Here is a 15396-nt window from a genome sequence, read left to right as displayed (position 1 = left end):
AATCAGATGGAGTAATTGACATGCGCCATTAAATTGGCATTGTTCGGTAGTGTATTTCAGTAAGACGCTATAATGTAGACATTACTTCAAGCCATCACAAGGAGAGAAACTAGAAAACGCTCAGCCATCGTAAAAAACACGGAAGTGTTTGTGGGTGAGAGAATTGGACAATATGCGATAGCATTAAACACATATATTAAAATTACAACATTATGGAAGGCGTAGAAAATAAAATAAAGATAAGATAAAGAATTTATCAAAGTTCGTGTTATTTGTCAATATATTTTTAACCTCTAAATTCCCGTTTACAAGCCATCTAAATTTCCTGATATAAGAAAGAATTACTAATATTCAAAAGACACACGAGGAAATAAGAAACAGCTATTCCCTGTATAGGAAGGCTTTTGCGCAATTACTTTAAATAGTTGATATTTAACAATTTTATCACATAAACTACTTGGCAGAATATTTTCAGTTAATTTTCTTTAAAACAAACAAGATAGATATGAAGCATAGATACATATCAATAACATTCTAATTGAAGATTCATTCCACTTATATATACCTTGACGATATATAATACTAAGCTTATGTAAAACATTAAAACTACAACTAACTCATCACATATTACTTACATATTTTTACGTCTTTGAAGTTAAACTACTTTTAAATCTGACAAGAGAATAATTTCCAAGCGTCGCTCGGAATTACACCAGATAGCTCTAACTGTTTGTTGGGGCGTTGGTGCTGTTACAAGGTGAGGCCGAATCCACTTTATGTCTGAAATCTTTAATTTTGTTACGCTATACTCTGTTCTTTAACAACTATTTAGGAAGAAGCTGTTACGTTTCAACATAATACATATACGAAAATCTGTTTCTCTCTCTCGTTAATTTAGAATAAAATAGAAAACCTTGTAAAATAGTAAACCAATTTGTGCTAGTTTAAGTATACAATGCATCCGCTTCTGGTGTTCTCTTGTTGGAAGAAAGCGGATGAGTGTTGATAGCCGACACATTTACACTTCACATGTACGATATGGTTATTGACCTCATTTTTTGTATATCAGCCACTTTTAATATCGACGAATTCTGTATTTAATCCACAAATGCAATGTTGCTGCTATAGCTACAACACTTTAATCGTTTTAGAATATTCTAGTCCTACGTTCCGTTGTGTTAATTACAATATTATTCCGTATAATCTACAATCAAAATAATTTCTAAATTATTTTGATGATTGTGTTTGCATACCCCTGTGTTTGGTTTCTCTTCTGAAACACCTGGTCTTGTTGTCACTTCGTTTGAATTCTCCATAAAATCAGTAGGTTTGGTCACGTCTCTTGTATATTGTGATCGAATGGAATGTGCTGTTCGATTTCTTCTGCAATATATATAAGTGAAATAGCATTATTAAATGAGCACGAATTTCAATATTACAAAGAAACCTCGACAAGAAAACATACCACACTCTCCAAAAAACACACCAGTCAGCACCACACGCAACGCATCGCATAATGGGACGTCATCGTGAATAATATTAGCTGTTAACAATACGTAAGTAAAATCAACCAAGCAATTAAACCGTAGGTATTCAATCCTCTACAATCAATTTTGTTTATTATTTTGCTGGCATTTTATAGTAAAATGGAGAACAAGCAAATTAGGCACAATATAGCCTTGTTTAAAATTTATAAACACTTTTGTGGTATGCGTATTATTTTATTTATTTATTTATTTGAAGAAAAAACTGTTCATACATTATCATGGTAAGAAAGATAGATTTAGTTTCTCAAACAAACACGCCACTGGAAGCGGACCCATTGTAACCAATACAAAATAGCTTTGTTGGTGGTCCGCAGCAAATATATTTCAAAACACGTGTAAAACGTCCAATTGTACAGCTAACATGACCGAACGTGAGACGACCCGGCAACCGAGTCCGTGTATTTTGTTGAGGGGGGACGTTTTTCTTGTCCTCCATTGTCGATGTTAATCTATGGGACAGGTGTAGCGGAGATAATCCTCCCTCCGTCAGGTCTAGCTCACTTCATCCCAACCTTCCCTGTCAATAAGCATCAAACGGACAAAAGGGGGCAGATATGCCAGCAGCAGCCATTGTTAATAGGGTGTAGATTTCAAAGCCTCCGAGGTGGTCACTAATACACAAAACGGTAAGCGGAGATGACAAGTGACCACATTCCGGAAATGATGGATAAAGCTTGTTGGGCGTCTTTCTTTCCGATAAAAGATTTAGACACGAAAACATGTAAAATGGATGTCGAGTATATCGTTACATACAGTATGGTTAAAGAAGAAATCCAATTTGTTTTTATTTCATTCTGAATGGTTGTTTAGATTAGAACGCACTGAGATTTTGACTTTAAAGCAATTTGATACAACGACATCTGTGCCTTAGACTTTGGGTCACGCTCAACATCTATATGGCGTAATATGCTGGACGTGAAATTGAAAGCAGGAGCGAGATAATAGTAATAATACTGATTTTAGCGACGATAAATGAATTATGTATGGGATAAATCCAACAAAATATTGAAAACATTGTTTTCATGAAAACACTTATTTTTGTGTGAACAATGAATTTTCCTGGCGATCACACTTGTTGGAAAGAATAATTTTCATATTAAATGTCATTTACTGTTTTTAAATGTTGGAAAATACTGGTTTTCGCGACTAGGAAAAAAACTATTTGAATTGAGTTATCTTTATTCTTGCTACTGTTTGAATGCAATATCATATATATCAACTCAAAACCTAAACATATGATGTAAATGCTTAAATACTACATTTTCTTACTGGTTCTTTCAATATATCTGTGATAGCGTTCACGATTCATGTATAAAATATTCAAAGATGAAAACAATCGCAAGCAATGCATTGTTTATGGGAGAAAGCAAAGGAGAAAATATCATTCTTCAAACGCTTCATAAAAGCCGACCCTAGTTCTTTTTGGGATAAATAATACTAAACAGTCGTTGTAAGTAATTATTCATATAATCTCCTTCATCAGGATGAGATTATCTACAGGTTCACAAGAGGTATAAAAACATATTTGGTGACAAACGTTTCTATTTCTTGTATAGATGTAATATTGTTTTATTTGGTAACAAAACATTCTATATCTTGTACAGAAGTAATATTGTGTTCTATTTGGTAACAATACTTTCTATTTCCTTTACAGAAGTAATATTGTATGATTTTGTAACATAATGTTCGTTTTGAAGTATGACTAATAATACACTCGTTGTGTTGACATAAAATTAAATATCCAAACCTGGATTCGTGTAACTAGATATAGTTTTGATCGGGAACATACAAGGAAGCCAATAGGTGTGGGAAAAGAGATTTAAAGATTTGCTTGATATTTAATACGAGTACAGGAATATTGGAAATACTTAATTAAAAAAATGAATAATATCTTAATGAATATTATCAAAAAAAATTTTTTTTTTTTTAAAACCCGTTCTGCATTATAATAACGAGAGAGCGAGGAAACTTTAACAGTAAACGTCTTTTTGATTAAATATATCAAGATTACTCTGTGAAACAAACATACTCTCTTAATATTAAAAAAATGCACGATTTTATTAACATATCAATATATTCCAAATAACATATTTTCATACAGATGATTTACACACGAAAAATGATAGTTTTCGTGTCAATGCCAACAAAAAAACATTTAAAAAATATTTTTGAAAATGACGGTTTTCATATGTTCGTAAAACATTGTAACAAGTTAAAATATAGGTGAAAAATTATTCATTTTCAGAATACGTTAATCTAACAGCAGTGTTTGTAAATGGCATTCAGACCATGATTAATGTTACATTAGGCTAAAATTAGTCTAATGCGTTTTAAATTACAATGATAATGATCGCTCGTCCGTTATACAACGTACAGAAGCATAGACATTATAATAAAATATGAATAAAACGCATATTATACCACACCTTAGGCACTGAAGTCGTTGATTTAAGTCTGCATAAAGACAGCATATGACTTAAAGGGATATTTCGCACAAGACGAAGATTTTATTATTCCGGTTATGTGATGTATGTAAAGGAATGGAGGAGGTCATTCCTCAGATTCAGATCGACTAACGACAAACGATGATCAAATATCTAATATCTAAGCAACTACCAATTTAGGATGGTATTTTTCCTTGCCGAAATATAGAACAAACAGGTATCAATGCATGAAAGAACGCCCAACAAAATACAACAATGGGGAAATATCATAGGAAACAGTAAGGTGATGCATTGTTTAGAATACGAATTGATTATCAAAGCCATAATAAAGAAGTTACTTTATATGGCCGGATTTTTTCGTGGGAATTTTTGTTAATTGTTGTATAATTACAAAACAATGGACAAGATTATATTGAATATGGAATCATCGCTCGAAAGCTAATTGAAATATTTTGTTCAACGAAAGTCCGTCGTTGAGGTGGTGTAGAAAGTAATGTAAAGTCGCCTTAAACAACAACATCTCTGCTCTCTAGGGACATTTTACAGACAGTAGAACATTTATAATAAGATACCGGATTTTGTATTTATACCACACACCTCAAGTTGTCGTATCTTTTTAAAAATGACAAATTACGTTCAAGCTCAATCATTAAGGACCTCTGTGACCAATGCATACTATAATCACATAATAGTGAAAATATGTACAGGTAATTATGTTTTTAGAAATTAAAAACCTATGAAAATAAAAAATTATTTGAATATGCAAATGAGATAAGATATTTTGCATCAAATATTGAGAAGTTATATATTGTTTGGACTTACAATATGACAAGAAGTGAAACCATTTTGAATTGTGCGAACAAACATGACTTAATGGATGACAGTGATCATACAATTTAGAAGTGCTGATACCAGTGGAGGGTTTAGATCAAGTTTTCACTGGGTATAACGAGAGTGTAAAGTACAAGTAACACCTATGCCATCAGTAATTAAGATAATATGAATATGTCCACACGGCTGACAAATTATGAGAAAGTTTCATTTCACAAGATTCCGTATTTATCGATATTTTTCTAATTCCTGTGAAGATATAAATGGCATATCAACCCAAATTGCCCGTAACAATGATACAATGAAAGACATTTGAGCAGCGAGAATTAGAATATGCACTGTAGGAAAAACATATAAAAAGTGAGTATATATCACCGATACATGTATAAAACTCAATTGTGCTGAACAATTCACGGACCAGAAGCCAAACTGACGAGCTTGAGAATGTGGAAATTGCACAAATGCTCAGGGAAAATATGTACGGGCCGGAACTGACACTGGCAGTCCCGCCAGTCAGCGGCATGTGACGTCATCATCGCATTGTGCGATGGGGGTCTCATATCAAACTTAATAGCCGTGGCCTTTAAGAAATTGGCTCGCGAATATATTTTGCACATTTTCCCGACTAATTTACGACTTGTATTTAACGCATCAGATTTGAGGTCGTCCCGTCTGTTTCTTCTGAAAATAAAATATAAAAATGTTTACGACTCGACAGCGCAATCCAGTATTACACCAGGAGTCCGCTGTCAGGATCTAGTCCAAGTCTTAACACCGAATATTCACCCTCTGTACATACGACAACAAAAACGTATGGATTTGATAGGAAGGGAAGATAAAAGAAAATGTTGCATATAATTGTAACAATATTACGGAATAAAGTGATAAAGTGTAAAACAAACAAACAAAATTATTTGTACCCATACCTTTCAGTCTTTCTCGAACAAACTGATTTTAGTTTTGGTAGAAAAAAATCTATCTTCGCTTATCATCCAATTCCATATGTAATCCTCTGTCATGTGACCTAGATGCGATAGAGGGATGAGAGACACGTTAACCGTTTGCCCATAAAGATGAATAGAGATTATACCAGATATTGCTAAAGTACATGGGTTTTTCTGCACATGTGATAGAGTATATCTTATTTATCATATTAAGCATATTTTAAATCCTGTATTTGTTTGAACGTTTTTACTAATACAAATATTATGGTGAAAAATAACAAGAAAATACATTGCTATTGTACGATTTTTTCATTCTAATCCTGTTTTGAAAATTCATCAATTCTCGCTGGATAAGGGATACATTTTGAGACCTTATAGGTTCATGTTCAAACCATTCCTTATAAATACATCTAATACTCGTATACCGACGTCATTGAATTTACGACATAAGGAATTAATTATCTTACATGATTAACATATGTTCTAAACCAATGGAGATAATTTTCGCCTACATTAAATGCTGAAGGTGACAGTTTTTTCAAATTTGTTTTTTTTCCATAATCAAACATAACAAATACAGGGCAGCAATGCTATTCTCCACATTGCCTTGGCAAAAGACCTTGATTTATAACATTTGCTATAAATACCGTCGTTCCTCACCCCAATAACTTCTTAAATGACACCAGAAAAATAGCTTAAAAATACTACCGATGGATAAACAATAAATCATTATGACTTTGATATGTAGGAAAAAGCATTTTCTTGACAAAAATAATTAAGGTCATCACAATCATTGACATCAACGGAATGTAAAGACTGACAAAATTGGGAAAAAAGTGTTTGCATGACACCGATTGTTAAGGTCATCATAGCGCTTGACATCAATAGCATGTTCACACTACCGAATTACAGATAAATATCTGTAATTGTGTTAGTATATAATGTATATTTTTATTATGCACCGCGTGAATCATGCAGTTGATGTAAAACATCTGTGCGAACTGCAATCAATTATCCTCGCTCTAAGGCGCTGCACACAAAGGTTTACCCACGACCAGGTGAGGTCTGAAGCAAACTGTATCCTATCCAGGCCTAATCCACATCCTCGAGCTGGAATAATCACAGAGCAAAAAATTATAAAGGAAATAAAACCTTAAACTTCAGCTTTAAAGCAATAACAATGATATAAAACACATGGAGACAACTGCTTCTTGTATACTACCAGATGTAGATGTCATGTGCACGAAATAATGAAAGAGTTCAACATTAGGAGTGGCGATCAATGAGAACTTATCTTTATGTTGATTTTAAATCTCCCTAAAACAATCCTCGATATTCCAGGGGTTCCGATCACTAACGATCTCTACACCCCTGGACTATCTCATAGTGAAATCAAAGGCAGCTCAGCGGAAAACATTTGACCAATCACAGGCTAGCAAAGATTTCCTTTGAAGACTACAGAGAGAGAGCGACGCCTAACATCAAAGCCACACAGTCAACCACAGTGTACTGTTATACGGCTCTTTTGACGTTCACCAAATGACTAGATTACCTGTTCTGTTCTGTTGCCTCCAGATTTACTATGATATATTCCAGGGGTGTAGAGATCGTAAGTGATCGGAACCCCTAGAATATCGAGGATGCCCTAAAACTGACTTCTATCGACAACCATATCAGCACACCCGACAAACAACTGTACAATAGTGACGTTAGAAGCGAGACATCGTCTTTGTTTTATTTCACAGTATGTATCCGGATTCATTGAATTTTATTCCATTGTAAAGATGAACGATATTAAATATATGTATTCCTCTGGATATGAATTAGACTTAATAAATATTAAAAATATTTACATTTGAGCAGTTTGAGACCAATCATAGCGAAACCATTGTATTAAAATAACCTAATTCAAGTTTGGTAATATCGATCAAATGCATTTTATTCTTCATCTCTAAAATGGTAGTTATGTTTGGTTTAACGGGGATATATGCTTAACAGCTATTACCTATCATGATACACAGAAATCTAACTTAGAAAAAGACAAAGACTTATTTGCTAGTATCTAATGTCCTTTGAAAAAGTAGCATTCAAATCAAGTTTTATTTTCTTCTGAAGATTTTAGCTTGTGGTTACCTAGCTTATGGCGTGTACTTTTAAAGTCCATGTCCACTTATATAAAAACAAAAAAAACTAATATTAAAGCAATTTTAAAATATGAAAAATATATGTGTGTTGCATGAATCTCATCCTGTGTGAAAAACACTTGATATTATGTAATATACTATGAATATTTACTAAAATTTGATTTTGAAACAAACGAAAAAAATGTCAACTTGTTCGTGTTACGTTTACTTAAACGCTGTTTGGGTTTTTAGTTTCGCTAGTGATTCCGCAGGTGTCCCGTCTACACAGATTTTTCTTAATATCACTGTTTTACCGTATCCGGATTCTTGTTTGCTGGACCACTATATTGTATAGCACCGAATAAAATTTCACATCACGAATTCTCTAGCTGCTTTATATCTCTCTTTCTTTATAAATCATGACACACATCCCGTGACAAGATGTCGTTGACGTTGCCAGCCCTTCGGTATAGATTTCATTTTATTTGGACATGCGAATGTGATTGCTGGTTTCAGTAACATCATATGGTAAGCGATAGGGTAGCCAAGATCAGGCGATGAGAAATGTTTGTGTGGAAATAATACATAACTTCTTGGCATAACTTTCACACCTGGTGAGAGTTATATCGACTGTATTTAGCACACACGGCCATGAAATGTAGACTTTAACAGATTTCCTTTATCTGATGTTAATCTAAGAGGTCTTGGACTGTTATATGCGAGCCTTTGCTTTGATGTAGACGATGCAGATATGAAAATATACAGCCACTTTGTTTGATAGGCCAAGTTAGAATCGTACCGACAGAGAGAGAAAATTGGTTCTAAAAAGGTAATTTTCTGCAATTATTCAGCACGTGCGTGCATGGGGTAAAGTAATTGATGTAATCAATGATCTGCTTACATATGTATCACATTATGTATCTGTGAGAGATTTGTATAGATGTTATCTGTTGTCCCGGCAACAAGACAGCCATGTTTTTTTTATCGCGTACTCATCTGCATACCACATGATCAACATATGCGTTAGGTGTTTAGTAGGTAAGTACAAAGATTACCTACAGTGTGAACGGTCCATTCCGACCGATGTGAAACCCCCAGTTCCTTTCTGTGGCAACCTTGGAGCAAAGCATTTCTGTTTCTTTGATGTTGCACTTCCTGCAGTTCTAAACTATATAATAACATTCCGTTGTCAACCCCCAGACTCGGCGCTCTTGACATTACTCAGATCGGAAGTATACTGCTATTGTGTGCTCCGTGGCACAGAAAGCGGTAATTCCTCTGAAACGCTCGGTCAGAATTCATGTACACATCTCTATGTTTGTATATATATATATGCGTGTGTTTGTGTGTAGGTGTGTGTGTGTGTTGTGTGTGTGTGTGTATGTGTGTGTGTGTGTGTGTGTGTGAGGGTGGGTGAGTGTATGTGAATGCTCTCGATTAAAGCATTCTGAGTTTGTTTGTATTTTGGTTTCTTTGCTAAGTGAATATTTATCATTTTGAATTAGCCTCATACTAGCGACTTGACATTTTATTTGAACATCAAACATGTTTTCAATAATTCTTTATTTCTTTGGTGCGTAATTAATTTTCAAACTGTTTTAATATTATGAGACTTCACATAGTCACGTCTGGTAAAGGTTCTAAATTATTCATACCATTCACATAAACAAGCAATTAAACTAAACAGTTTACATCATGTAGTAATAAAACTAACATTGTCAATTTCCTCATTATGTCGATGTTCAGTTTTAGACTGTGAACTAAACAGAATGGCTGACAGAGTGGCTTTGTGCTGTCTCGCAAATCTTCCTTCAAACTTGTGATCATCTGTTCGTTTTTCAGTGGATTTTCGTGTCATCCTCTACCTTAACAGCTCGCTATTAATCCTGAGACAAAGCCTCGTTGGGTTTAACAATATACGACGTGTTCGTGACGTCACATGGTTTAAACACCTGCCTAAGCAATTCAGGCTGTATTTTCGATGTAATGGATGAAAGACAACCTTTAGATTTCATCCAAGAAATTATCATCTACTCTGACTATCCTTGTCTTAGTAAACATTGAAAGTTTACAACTTTTTTAACATATAAAAAGTAATTTTGGAGTATTAAGTGTATTATTAGAGCACCAACTGCCAGAGTATTAAAACTCTAAAAGAATATGCATTTCCAAAGTTTAGTGTAAATCATTCTCTGTTATTTTAAAATTAAAAAATCAATGATTTACTCTTTTATTCCACGCATTTATGGCTTGCACTTTTCATAGTAACGGTTCAATAAATTTTATTTGTTATGTATGAAAAGTTCTAGTTACTGTTTATAGCCCAACAATCTGCGCACTGAATGATTCGTGAATTATCAGGTAATGTACAAAAGGTCTAACCTCCTGACATGAAAACAATATGATATAAGACTAACCCAATTGTGTCATGTTGATACATTATCTTTTCCAAGAATCTGTCTTCTATTTTAGTGTCTAATTAGATATTTATTGTTGTTTGTTTTTATTGTGTGTTATTTTCAGATAAGATTATTAAAATACGTTTGATAACATTTCTCAAATGGATATAAAAATACACAATTGCTTTCTATGTCAGAATGCCATCGTATTTATTCTTCCAAATCTCTTTGTGAACATTTCTTCCATCTCATTGTAACATTTATTTACAATTACACATAAAGTCATTACATCACATTCATGACCTATTACAATATATTATACTTTATTATATATTACATATTTAAAGATGGTCCAGCGCCGACAGAGCATAAATGATATTCATCATTTGAACAATAGTTGGTGTTTAATCGTTTATGTATATGTGTTATTAAAACAAAAATAATATAAGATTATTAGTTTGCCTTTGGTACATGCACAATCATTATTCTATATAGGATATAGTGCCAAGGATTTTTTCGGGATGCAATTAATTATTTTTTTTTTATATTTTCAACTTGAAGTAAAATTAGAAGCTCAATCATTTTAATGGTGGTTATGGTGGAAAGTCAGTAACTTTTGTAACTGAAGAAAAACTCAATCGTCTGCTTCTGTTTTTGATACTGCAAAAATACCTTTTTGTCAGCGGTGGAGCATCTTAAATGATATAAATCATTATACTGTTCACAAATTATTTTCGCTTACAAGATTTCACGGGTGATTACCAATCGCGAACATAAATCGCCTAGATAGCTTAAGGATACAATGCCTACATTAATTACATTATAGAGTGAAATATCAGGTGTGGGAAGGTTTATTCAAGTGAGGTGGAAACTTTGATATTTTTCACTCTTGCTTCGCACTCAAACTGATGGCTTATTGGATAAAATTAGAGTGAAACTAAGGCTCCAAAAGGGGGAAGGGTGCTTATTGGGATGTGTGTGTTTATTGGGATGTGTGTGTTTATTGGGATGTGTGTGTTTATTGGGATGTGTGTGCTTATTGGGATGTGTGTGCTTATTGGGATGTGTGTGTTTATTGGGATGTGTGTGCTTATTGGGATGTGTGTGCTTATTGGGATGTGTGTGTTTATTGGGATGTGTGTGCTTATTGGGATGTGTGTGCTTATTGGGATGTGTGTGCTTATTGGGATGTGTGTGCTTATTGGGATGTGTATGTTTATTGGGATGTGTGTGCTTATTGTGATGTGTGTGCTTATTGGGATGTGTGTGCTTATTGGGATGTGTGTGTTTATTGGGATGTGTATGCTTATTGGGATGTGTATGCTTATTGGGATGTGTGTGCTTATTGGGATGTGTATGTTTATTGTGTTGAATATGTTATATTGATAATTTTAAGATAACGTTGTACCGTAATTTATCAAGAAATAAGGAACATCCTCTATGTATACGAGTCTAAATCGCGAAAATAAATCACCACGAAGAAAAGTTTAAAGCTTACAGCAAAATATGTGTATGGAACACATTTTATTTGTATCAGAAGAACACCATTTATCACTACGACACAGTATCATTGTGCAAATGTAACTCACCTGTAGGAATATTGTATATGACATATCAAATACTATTCTCCCAATAAAAATTCGGTTTCACTTGCTTTGATAGATATAAATTTTAAGATGGTAATAAAAAGGATATAAAATTCTGAAAAAAAAACAAGAAAATATTTTCTTTGCATTTTTTTTTTTTTTTTTTTTTTTGTGTGTTTTTTTTTTTGTAAAAATATCACGAAATGTTTGATAGGAGTTTAAAAATCAACACTTAAGTAGTCGACAAAGAATGTAGTCATTTACTTGTAAACTGCATGTTTATTATTTAAAGACGATAGCTGATATGCTGTATCAAATTTGGTTATGTTTACAATCATTGTACGTACTGTATAAATATCATACATATTGATACAGTTGATGTCGTCTTTAGTTACTGCTGAAGATCAAGGAACACGCCGATCTGGGGTTTCTGTGAAACTGGATAGAATTCCAGAAGCATGTTTGCTATTTTAAGAAGATATCTTTTTACACTAAGAGTATTATGGATTTTCAGATATAAGTGACAACTTTAAAGTGTATTTCAATTAATAACATAAGGTCTTTATTGTATCAAAAAGTTGAAAAATGAAGAAATGCAAGTCATTGTATTTCTTAAGGGAAAGTACAAAATACATGCACATGAAACTAGACGCAATATGTTATTTAAAACAAGTCTAGCAGCTATAAGAAATTATCATAGTACGCGGTTCGTTCCAATTTTAAGAAAGAGAAATTGGTATAATTTTTCCCTTAAATTTTCGTTAACTTCACAGAAATAGTATCCACTCGCTGCTCCATATGTCAGGTTCCGTCCTTTCTTCTTGAATTAGCTGCAGTATCTGCTGGTGTGAGTTATTTCCCCTGAAGTATGAAGAAACTCTTTTGAAGTTAAACTTTTCGATCTGGTGTGGCAGTGGCGTTGATTTTATAGCTTCAACACTACAAGTAAATATCTACACAAAGTGGAACGAATGCAGAGTGTATTATAAGTGTACATCCCCTTAGCCGTGATGTTCATTTATATCAAATATGCCTATATGTTAATCATTAATGTAGATAATGTTTTGTTTATAGTTCAAATTGTTTTAAACGGCTTTTCTTGGATGGTACAAAATAACAAACGCTATTTACACATATCATCTGCCAAAAAAGGAAAAAAGAAATATAGAAATTTCACGAGCGGGATATTATGTATCAAAAATGCTAAATTGTGTAATTATGTAAGTCAATTATATTGATGTCGATGAAATTGTTCGAAATATTTCAAAATTTCCTCTGTTTCTGCTCCACTGAAATATCGAACAATACAATTTTCTTAACATGTCGATTTAATTGTTGAATTCTTTGATTAGAACTTTCTACAAGGGAACAATCAATGTACTTTTTAAACGTAACGTTTAATCAACAGCGGGTTAGGTATTGCCGTTCTGAGGACAAAGCTGTGATGAGATTTTTCAATTTCTTTAAAGTAGAAATTGTGCAATGTTTTCTTCTCTTGATCTTAAAATTTAGTACACTTTGATAGACTTATATTCCCTAACTGATTGACAAGTTGCAGTACCATCCTTTCTCCCTTGTGATCTATTCACTGGCGTTGATTAGTTTAAAAATAAGCAAACAGGTTTCAATTAAGACTTCAGCGTGTTTTTATCCCTCGGAATAGGAAAGTGGTTCGTTGTTTTTCATTTTGTTCACACTCTGAAATCGACTTCATTTCATTGCTAGTGTTAACACTCTAGGGCGTTACTAATGGCAAACAACTCAATTGAAACGTAAACAGGAAGAAACATATTTCACCGGGAGATTACATAACGTAACAAAAGGAAATGATATACATGTATAACATAGCAGTAACATACTTCTAAAGTCTTTTATATACTAACAAAATATACACTTAATACATTTGTGTTATACAGACCTCTTCACGTCATTGTTTCTCTCTCTCAACGATTGGCATCCCCACTTAGTCGATCTATAGTGGCTTTATTCTCCGTATAACATTACAGTCATATTGTATTTACTAGCATTAGTCCTATCTTCATAAAAGAAATCTGTCGTTGTAAGTCATTATCTTTCCAAAACAGTATATTACATTATTCAAAAATCCTCGATGAAAGCATTTCTTGCATCCTTATTCAAGTCGCATAGTCGTAATGTGTAGATCAAGTTTTCACATTTTATATTTACCTCATTTTTCTCCGAAAAAATATTCAGATCAACAGGGCGTCATTCGAGTTTGTATAATACCATTCCAATGTATTTCCTATAGGACCGGTATACTGTGAAATCCTCATAACAACGTTCCCTCCATGTAGAAATAGTTTGTGTTTTTCATTGCAGACATGAAGCATTAAAACGGGGACTGTGTCTTTCATTACTATCACAAATAATGTTTATCGTTTTATAATATATTTAGCACCTCCCCTTAATGAAACATACATGGGTATAGTCAGTTTTGTGTGTGAGGTGAGTGTAGGGGGGGGCTATAAGATGCAGCTCTGACTTAAAGCGGACTAATACCGACTTGTTCATGCTTCATCAACGAATTTTTCACCAATATCAAACAAAGTTTGAATGTACATGTATACACAAAAACTTTCTTATGAACCACAATTTTATCATTCATTACTTCTCATGGTAACCTGGTTAATATTTACCAGCTCTCCTTATCAGCGTCTAGAACTAATAAACCTAGGCCTACTGTACTTTTCCACCGCCAACATTTTTAGAGAACGGGAGTCTTTAGAGCTAAATGTTATTTAGCTAGTCAGCCTCAAGCATGTCCATATTACTGCTAATGATTACAAACTATATATAGTTCCAATGGTTAGATTAGTTGCTAGGTAGTTCCGAAAGAAAAAGCAAAACCATGCCCTAACAATGCGGCCCCAGGAGTCTACTTCTTGCGTGACCTGAAGATTTGGAGGATGCTCTGTAGAATAATTAGCTTTGTCAAAATAATTATTTGTGATATTAGCAAAATAGGAATCGATAATTTATTATCAGGTTCGGAGGAAAACAATCGTTAAAGGGAATGGTGTTATAGTTTGTTTTACGAAGAAATCTGAAAATGGAGTAATTAGTACTGTTTTAATTTTCTCTTTTTCTACTTCCTCGCATCCAATTTTAAGTATTATGCATATGGTCAGCATGCCGATATCTTTTGTCAAATTGTAATGAAATTGCTTAATTGCTTTTATAATCCATATATCAAGCAAAAATAGAAAAAAAATCATTTTTTATTTATTATTTTTTTGTCAATTGCAAGTAAAATGTAAGCCTTTTAAAATCTTCATTTCCTAGATAAAACACCAAGAAACAATCGTTACATGTAAATGACGTTCCTTAGATATTACCTTGTCTACGATGCCTAACATGTATATTCACCGTTGTGTTGCCGAACTAAGTCGAACAAGCGACCGTTCGATCTGGCCCAAAGTGGTCACCATACTTAAAACTAGACACAAAGAATATTCTAGACACGTCGAAAGTACGAGTATAAAGGTATATCAAAAACTACTG

General features: G+C 33.4%; 1 protein-coding gene across 1 annotated transcript in view; it reads left to right on the top strand.

Moving 5' to 3' along the window:
- The first annotated feature begins 8515 nt into the window (after positions 1–8515).
- LOC138333501 (repulsive guidance molecule A-like) overlaps positions 8516–15396 on the top strand; it is a 58968-nt gene continuing 52087 nt past the window's right edge. The window contains exon 1 of the mRNA XM_069281924.1: positions 8516–8718. The gene's annotated coding sequence lies outside the window, so the exon portion shown is untranslated. The remainder of the gene's footprint in view (positions 8719–15396) is intronic.

Source organism: Argopecten irradians, chromosome 10 (assembly GCF_041381155.1).
Source record: "Argopecten irradians isolate NY chromosome 10, Ai_NY, whole genome shotgun sequence".
Lineage (NCBI taxonomy): Eukaryota > Metazoa > Mollusca > Bivalvia > Pectinida > Pectinidae > Argopecten > Argopecten irradians.
This window is presented reverse-complemented; position numbering and strand designations above follow the sequence as displayed.